This window comes from Furipterus horrens, unplaced genomic scaffold (genome assembly GCF_987537825.1).
Source record: "Furipterus horrens unplaced genomic scaffold, mFurHor1.1.pri manual_scaffold_11, whole genome shotgun sequence".
NCBI classification, from domain to species: Eukaryota; Metazoa; Chordata; class Mammalia; order Chiroptera; family Furipteridae; genus Furipterus; species Furipterus horrens.
Window position 1 is genome coordinate 27,658,946 of NW_028327181.1, and position 9,017 is coordinate 27,667,962.

Consider the following 9,017-nt stretch of genomic DNA (forward strand, 5'->3'; position numbering starts at 1 on the left):
TTCTACCTACTTTTCCAAAATTAGCTTCTTTATGTTCCCTTTGCATAAAACCTCATTAAATAGACACCTTGTTACTTAATGCTCATGTTCATCCTTCCTTTTAAAATTCACTTCCTTTACGTCTTTGTCAAAATATATTTATATCTGCATTTGTTCATGCAACCAAATATATGCTATGAGTGCCCACTGTGTTCCATGCCTTGTAGGGCTTTTAATCAGTCTGCATGAAGCTTTCCCTCACCCACAGAAATTACCTTCCTTCCTTTCTTCTCTACGCATGTCCCAGGCTGCTTTGTGTTCCAATCAGGTACATGAATGCCACTCCCCACGTGCCACTAAGCTCCTTGAGATCCACGGTGGCATTTTCTTTAGCATTATGATCCCTTCAGTATGCAGCATGTAGAGCAGATGCATTCTTTGTTGAATTAATTTGAAAGAGATTTCATACATTTGGCAAGACAAATCATACCTAGCAATTAACTAATAAGGCAGTGCTGTAGCCTTTTACACATTATTTACATATTCATACAATAAAGTACCAAAGCATATATTATTGATGAGTAGACGAAAGTGAAATATATAATAAAGTGCTACATGATGCAAAGAATCATATATATATATATATATATATATATATATATGCACACGTGTCTGTGTGTGTGTGTGTGTGTGCGTGTGTGTGTATGAAAGATCTGTGTGCACCTCAAAGAATTGCTGGGATTTGGGCAAAGACCTAAATAGGCATTTCATGTTGAAAAGAAAACTAAAGGAAAAAGAAAGAGACTTTCTGGGTCCTATTGTAAACTCAGTCTAAAAATGAATTATAAAAATAGAAGACATCTAGGAGATCATGTGTATGTTAAATCTGCAGTAGTCAAGGCATCCTTGGAAACCGGTTGCATAACTTAATTAACATGTCAGTTCATTTAATATCTAACTTCGTTCCTTCCTGCTGCTGTTGACATCTCTCTTCCCTTTATTCAGTCCTCAGAGAAAATCAAGGACAGTTAATAATCCCCTGTGTTCTTTCAGAAGGTGGTATAAAACAGTGCTAGAGAAAGGCTTTTAATAATATGTGTCAAATATGTAGAACTGAAGATGACAATTCAAATGTAGCTTTAAGATTTTTCAAATACCTTATTCCATCTGTCCTGCTCTGATGATTTCTATGAACACATTTTCATTTTCTAAATCTAGAATTAGTAGAACCTATTTGAAAAGAGATATTACAGTCAAACAATGTTCTCAATTTGAGGTGTAATTATTTTCCCCATTTTAAAAGCCTAACATAAAATGTGATGTGATTTTTCTTAGCTTTACAATGGACATCAACATTTTTATGTCTTATATGTTTTTTCCTATGAGCTTTCTATACCTGGAGAATATTATAAATAGGAAACGAAAGAAATGTAGATAACTTTAATTTCCAGTCTTCAATAAAAAGTCAGTTTATTGTCTGATAAATATCCTCCTTTTTATCTCCTGTTTGAAGCTGAAAGTTCTGCCCAAGGACCTGTGCTTGCTTTTTCATTTGAAAGAAGGAGGATTCTATGCTGCTTCTTATATTCCTTCTTCCGTACTCCTGACTCCCCATTCCTGTAATTAGACTATGATATCCTTCTTTTTTTATGCTGTTGAAGTGCTACCCTAATATATATTGAGGAACTAAATCTTCAGTGGTTTTGAGCTTACTCTCAAATCAAAACACTTCTGGAGGCTATGTTAACCCTCAAACCTAAGTATATACTTGAGCCTTCCTCAAATGAGATTGCACTTAAGAGTCAGACATCAAAAATGTTATCACTGAGAGGAGCATTCAAGAGCATCTAGTTCAAAACTATAATTTAACACAGGATGAACTTATGACCTAAATAGGTTAAGTGACTGGATGAAGGTCACGCTGCTGTTAGCAGAGAGCTCAGATGAGCATTTAGTTGTGGCTCACATTTATTTTGACATTTTTATTCCATTTACCAACATGTTCCAAGCTGTGCTTTTTAAAATAGCAATTTCCAGAAAGATGTTAATAGGTATTTTAAATGAAAAGGAAAAAAAATGTGTTCTGGGCCAAATAAACTATAAAATACCATTTTAATCCAGAGTTTTGTAAATTTATTTAATAGGTTTATTTACTGCTGGGATTCACGGAGAGTTTAAAATATTAATTTGTTGAGACTCCCCAAGAGTGAGATATGTTATTCACAATTTGGCCAACATATTTAACTACAGACCACTTAAAAAATTACTTTTTATGAGCATCTATTACATCTCAGGCCCTAGTGTACTAGATAACAGTGTTTAGAAAACACTGCCTGCCACAGGAATGCTACAGAGGTAGGCTGCGCTCTGCCAGGCAACAACTGATGTCACAGACTCTTCCCGTTCCTTACTGGCTGGGTAACTTGCATATGTAGATTACACTCTATAAACCAGAGCTCTCATCTACAAGATAGACGCTGGTACAGGGGAGTAAATGTGTAAACTATAATTATCAAACTGGATTTGTGACAATATACAGAAGTATATACTCTACAGCATAATAAAATCAATATACAAGAAAATATGTGTGAAGAAAAACTAAGGGTGAGAAGTAAAATAAAACTACCTACAAACATGAATGTGAACAGTGGGTGGCACATTTGGCTCTGTATTATTAGTCTAAGGAAATAAAGAAGTGCTTTTATTACAGGTGAGTAGTTGGCAAAGAAAAAGTGAGCCCATTTCTCAGAGGAAACACAGCTTTTCTCAGCAGTGAAGTCTATTGGAAAACTCGGCAGTTTCTCACCAGCTCCTCAGGGCACAGACTCTAAAGTCAGAGAGACCTGAGATTGAGATCCACCTGGTTACTTGAGCTAATTACATAGTTTCTATAAGTCGTAATTACCTCTCCCATACAATGGGCAACATACAAGTGCCCGTGAATGGAATGCGGTGCCCACAAAGTGGGAGAATGAGTGCCAGTCCCTGGAAAACAGGGAGCTCAGAGTGAGTCAGAATTTCAGTGGGCACTTTCCTTAAGAGTGCCTTCCATAGGAAACAACTTTTCTATCTGTTTCTTTTGCTGATAGCTTACAATGACTTAGGTAATAATACCAAAGAGAATTACAATAAGAATAACTTGATCGCAAGTCAAAACATGCAGTTGTCTTAGTTTATCTCTAACAGTAGATTAATTATATGATCAGTATAAATAACTCTTCCTGCAAATGAACCTTAAATGAGAGTGGAACAGAGGAAAAAAATATGTGTCTGGCAATGCCTGGAATGCAGGTGGTTTATGTTACCACCCCAGAATGATCCAGAACTTTGACCATCATTTGAGGGAAGGGTACAGTGGCAGTTCTTATAAATGACAGGGAGAACAGGCGAGCAAGTCCTCATGTCCTACTATAGAAAGCAGAATACTATAATTTTATATCAGAAAAAAATTCAAAGCAAGTGGTATCAATCATCCATCAGAGCAATAAAAATATCTCCAAAAGTTCCATAGGAAGGCTAATATTAAGTAATGTGGTTTCTGCGGGAACCTGCTGATATGCACTGATTGCCAAATATATCACAATGTAATGGAATGATCTGACGCACTATAAAGAATTGTTGGACCTAAGCCAATTAAATTTTGAAGGACGAGTGCCATAAGAAGGAAAAAAGAAATGGACAGCTTATCTGGAGCCATTTTTGTCTGATAATGTAAGGAAAGAGGACCAATTGTGTATTGAGATCATTGCTGCTGTGTGACAAGCATAGGTCCACAGATAGCATCTGGAAATATGTCAAACAGGCACACAAGATGCAAAAAGAGGAATTCTGGGTACAGATGAGTAATGAATGTATTTTAACAACAGTGGTAGTGTCTCTCTTAAAGTAATTTATTGAAGGAAATTATACTTACCTAGATAGATAAGTTATATTATTTTTATAAGTAAAATGATAAGTATTTATTCCATGCTTCTTAATAATTATAAAGTTCTTTAAATCTAAGCATCAATTGTATGGATTAATGAATTCATTTGCTTGCTTGGAGATATTGACAGAGCACTGCCAGGCAATGGCAGCATTCTCTGTGCTAACGACAAAACAAAGAGCTTCTGACAAGTCTCTTATTCTCTAAGGGCACATGACCTAGTTGTTGTGGAAAGCACATAGATGAGTTTATTTTAAAAATAAAGAAAAAGAGTATCAAGTGCCTAACAAATGAAATAGACAATATCTACTTATTGAAGTTCAAAAACATGGAACCAAATCATTCAGAGAAGTCTTTGCTGAGAAGGGGCACTTCAGTCAACCCTATAAAAGGCCCTGCAGCTTGAGGATGAATAGAGACCGTGAGGAAGGAAATTAAAGCAAAAGGAATAGTGTAATAGACAGTTTTTTTTCAAGACCCGGTATCTGACATCACTTTCCACGATTTAATAAACAGATATCTATTGAGCATATGTCATCTGCCAGGCATTGTTCTAGGTGTTGGGAATAAAATGATGAGGAAAAGTTGACAGGTCTCTATCCTTAGAAGAACACATTTCAGTGAAAGATTCAACAATTATCAAAATTCATCTATATAAATTGGGGAGAACTCCCTTCTTAACCAAACTTTAGTCCTCTGAGCCATTGTTTTGACAAAACCTCATCTATGGTCCCTGTACTTGATCTGTTGAAGCCAATTTTAGCAAAGAGCCCTGCTAAGCCAGTTTGTCAAGAATCTCCCCATCTTGATATCTCCTTCTCCTCTAACCTTGACACCTAACCAAGTCTGTCTTAGAAATGCTCCTTTCACTCCCTTGCCTGCTCATTGGCTGCAATCCCCACTTGGCCCTATTGTATACAGAGTTGAGTTCAGTCTAATTCTCCTATTCCAGTAGTCTTTACCCCAGTTGCAATCAACTTTAATAAAGTCTTCCTTGCTGTTTTTAATAAGCATTTGATGTAATTTTTCTCTTTAGCAAAATCTAATGTAATGACTGTGCTAATTGTGTCAAGGAGACATATCTGGGGCTGTAACACCATACGGTAAGAAGAAACAGAAAAAAAGAATTTCCAGAGAAAATGATTATTGAGTTGCAGTTCAGGGATGAGTTGCATTTCACCTGATAAAAAATGGGAAGTGGTGTGTGTACTGGTCCCGTAATGAAAATGTGAAAAACTACACAAGTAGCCTCGTCTAACAGGGAAGCAAAGAGAAGTGAGGGTGGGTTCAAGTCATGCCGCACACCTCCTGCTGAGCTACCTTGGGTTTCTTACTTCCCCCTGAAATCTGGTCGGTCAATAGGCCTTATCACGTCTGCCTCATCAGTATCACTGGAGTCACTTTTCATTGTTCAGTGTCTCACTGTCTTTCACCCGCATTATTGAGATTATCCCCATTCACTCTGCCTGCCCCCTCCAGCCTACTCTCCACACTATCAAAATGACCTTTGTAGAAAGTACATAAGATTATATCATTCTTGAAACTGAAACCCTTGAATGGATCCCCCACCTATAATCCATCATCCATGCCCATCGTGTCTTATAAAGGCATTCAAGGTGTGCATCACCCTGTGCAGCCTTTCGTGACCACAGGGCTCAACAGATCTTGTAAACAGCCATAGGAAACTGCTGGAAGCTTCTGAATAGAGTAGCCCAGCCTTTCCCAAGTTTCTGTACTTGGGTAAGCAAGTCTTTTTGCCTGGAAAATCTCCACTCTCAATACCTCTGTCCCGCATAGTTGTGTGTGCTCACATGTGCACAAATACATATACATACCATGTTTTCAACATTCATCTCACTTCCTTGCCCCCCTCCCCCACTCCCCACACAGTTAGGGTCTTCCTTGTTTATATGTTCACCTTCTCACCTAACTCCCAGCATATGACGTTAAGTAAATGGAGGACAGGAATTAATTCTGCTATTTTTTTATACTCAGATTCTAAAATAATTATAATAGGTAATCCTTGACATTTTCCATCTGACAGCAATCTTCTATTTGGGGTGAACTTCCAATATACAGTTGTATGGTCTTAATGTCCATGTGTACGCTATTGGCCTCCGCTGCCTGCGCTTGTTTAATCGGTATAGGGGTGGGCCTAAGACAAGGCAGATAAAATGGAAATCTTCCTTGAAACTGTTAGACTGAGAGCCACAGAGAATATGAGTCATTTACAATGTAAGGCTCAAGGGCTGTCAGGTATCTTGTTCTTTTCTTGTAGAGGAGGTTGGTTTACAATACAAGATTTAAAATTATCCAACATACAGGAAGGAGCAAAGAAGAGAGACAGAGAGAGGTTCCTAACACCAGCTATTTCTGAGGCCTAGCTGCACACTTTCCCACCCCATTGTTTGGTTATAAGAGATACCTAGTGTCCTTCTAATAAGCCCCTCTATTTTTTTAAGCTAGATTGGCTTGGATTCTGTAACTTGCAACAAATATCTTTGATGAATACATAATGACTGTATGACTATAATTTATCACCTATTAGGTATCCATCATATTAGGCAATATATGGTTAGGACTTTACTCCTCACACTAATCTATAAGATTATTATTATTCTCAGAAAATGATGGAGCCTGAATTCAAATCCAATTCTATCTGTCTCAAATGCTGGTAGCTGTTGAGTACCAAAGTCAAGCGAGTAGTATGCTTGCATTAATTACAGCTTAAAAAAATATATAGATTGACTGAAGTAGAGGGCTTATTTCCAGGGAAAGTGGCAGATTGATGTGGAATAGGGTCTATTATGCCAAAGTTAGGAATTTGCCCTTAACTTTCTTAATAACAGCCATTTAAGTTTTCGACTGCACTGGTAAAAGATGGACATATTGCAAATGTCATCTCTGCACTAACTCCAGTCAATTCAATCACTTGAAACAACAGGATAGACAAATACCATTTTTTTTTCTTACAGGAAATATAAAATTAAGTCAAAGTCAAGAATATAAGTGGAGAAATTCAGTGATGTATTCACCATGTAGTCTTCATTTCTACTAGTTGTGATATGAGTGGTAAAAATCAGGAGACTTGGTATGTCTAAATATTAGCATTATTTTTATGACATTATTCTACTTACCTGGATCTGAGGTAAACTGTTTCTGAATACATACAGGTGTAGCTATAATTACCTACTTGTACTGGGTGAAGTGAGGATAGCTGTTAATTGCTTTGTCTTTCAGGCTTTCCAACCAAAGTTTTTTTTTAAATGGAGGATTAATACTTGTTTTAGTCAAGAAGGCTGGTCACAGGAAAACATTTAACACACACCATCCAGACAACAATGAGTGTATTTATCTAAAGTCAGTTTCCTTACAAGCCAAATTTACCGGACAAGGTTTAGGTTGATGAAAACCCCAGAATACAAATGCACCAAATTAGGGACAAATGTTCAGATTTTATTTTCAAATCTACAGTTCATGATGATTCCACTGAAAAGCCCAAGGCAACCTTCCAGTCCCTTTATAAATCACTCCCATTGGTTAGCCACATGCCATTGTAGATGTGACTACAAATGCAAGTTTCTGGGAAAGATTTTTTGAGTTGTTTCTCTTGTTACTAGTCAATATTCTGCTACTTCTACCTTGAAGCCAGGGTCTGGATAAATGCTCAGCTCATCAGAACTAAGAATGAGTCCTTGATTATTCAAATAGCAGGAGAGAGCAACACAGTATCAAATGACAACTTATTAGGGAGTCAACATCTGGAATGAACTATATACTTACACATTCAAACACCTGCCTCAAAGTTCTCCTGAGATTCTGGAAATGAGTTAGCCACAGTGGGTCTTGAAGCATGTATTTAGCAGATGTTTGAGTTGGGGATTTTTTTTTTTCATAAAACATGAATATAAAGAGAGTACAGGAATAAAACATTAACAATTTTAATTAGTGATGCTGGTTTGGGCAAATATTTCTTCATCTGGTTGCTGGTATTTAGTACAAAGCTCAATTCTGTATGCATAGATACCAAAGTATTCTATCATATAATTCATTATGTTCCCAGGGGGAAATTACTGTGTCATTAAATATTGAAGATCCACATGGTTGTGTCAAGGTTCAACACCGGACACTGTTCACCTAGCTGTGCTACTGGTGCCAGACAGCATCTCACTGAATCAATACAGAATGAAGTATATGCACTTCCTCATCTAATGAATGAGATGTTTTCTAGGCACACAGTCCAATAAAACAGCCCTCTTGGCCCCATTTACTGAGGCTAGGATGATATTAATGCAAATTTTTTTGCAACTGCAAATCTGTTTCAGTCTGGGTAAAACAGAAGAGAAGAAAGACCTTAGTATCTAAGAAGACAAAGAGAAGGAGTGAGATCGTTTCAGGATTAAGTTATCAAAAAGAATTAGGGGAAACTCAAGATATTTAGATAATCAATGCCTTGCAAGTACCTAATAATTTGTATGATTTTTTTTTTTAGGGAGAAAGTAAGTGAACACAATTGTGTGGGGAAAGGAAGGGCTTAATAGCTTCAAAGGAAAATTCAGAGAGTTCATCTATTTTTGGATCTGACCTTACTCTGAGTTTCTAAGGTGCAGACAAGTTCAAAATTTACTTCCAAGATCCAAAGGAGGAGAGAAAAGCTATCTGTCATGTGAATTAAAAAAGATTTAATTTGTAACTACTGATGTAGTGGCCTTAAGTTATAATTTTAAAAAGGCTAAACCATATTATCAAAGCTACAAAAATGGCTTGGAGCATGAGAAAGACTCTTAAATATAGACCAGGTTGAGAAATGCATGTTCAATGACTAAGTAAACTTTGATTTTGACTATTCAAGGTTATGTGTGTGTACAGATGGAAACTCTGAAATCTCTCTAAATGAAATAGGTTTATGACCCATGCACTGCTGTACAGAACTGAATCCCTAAGTATCATATCAAGTTCTTAATGGAGAGCCAGCATCTCCTTTCTGGGGAGCAAAAGAAAGAATGATCAATGGCTCCTGGGGATAATGTGCCTTACTTGTCATAAACTTCTCAACTTGGGTACAAAAATAAGGCTACAATGTAAATTATTGCCACATCTAAAATTAATATTA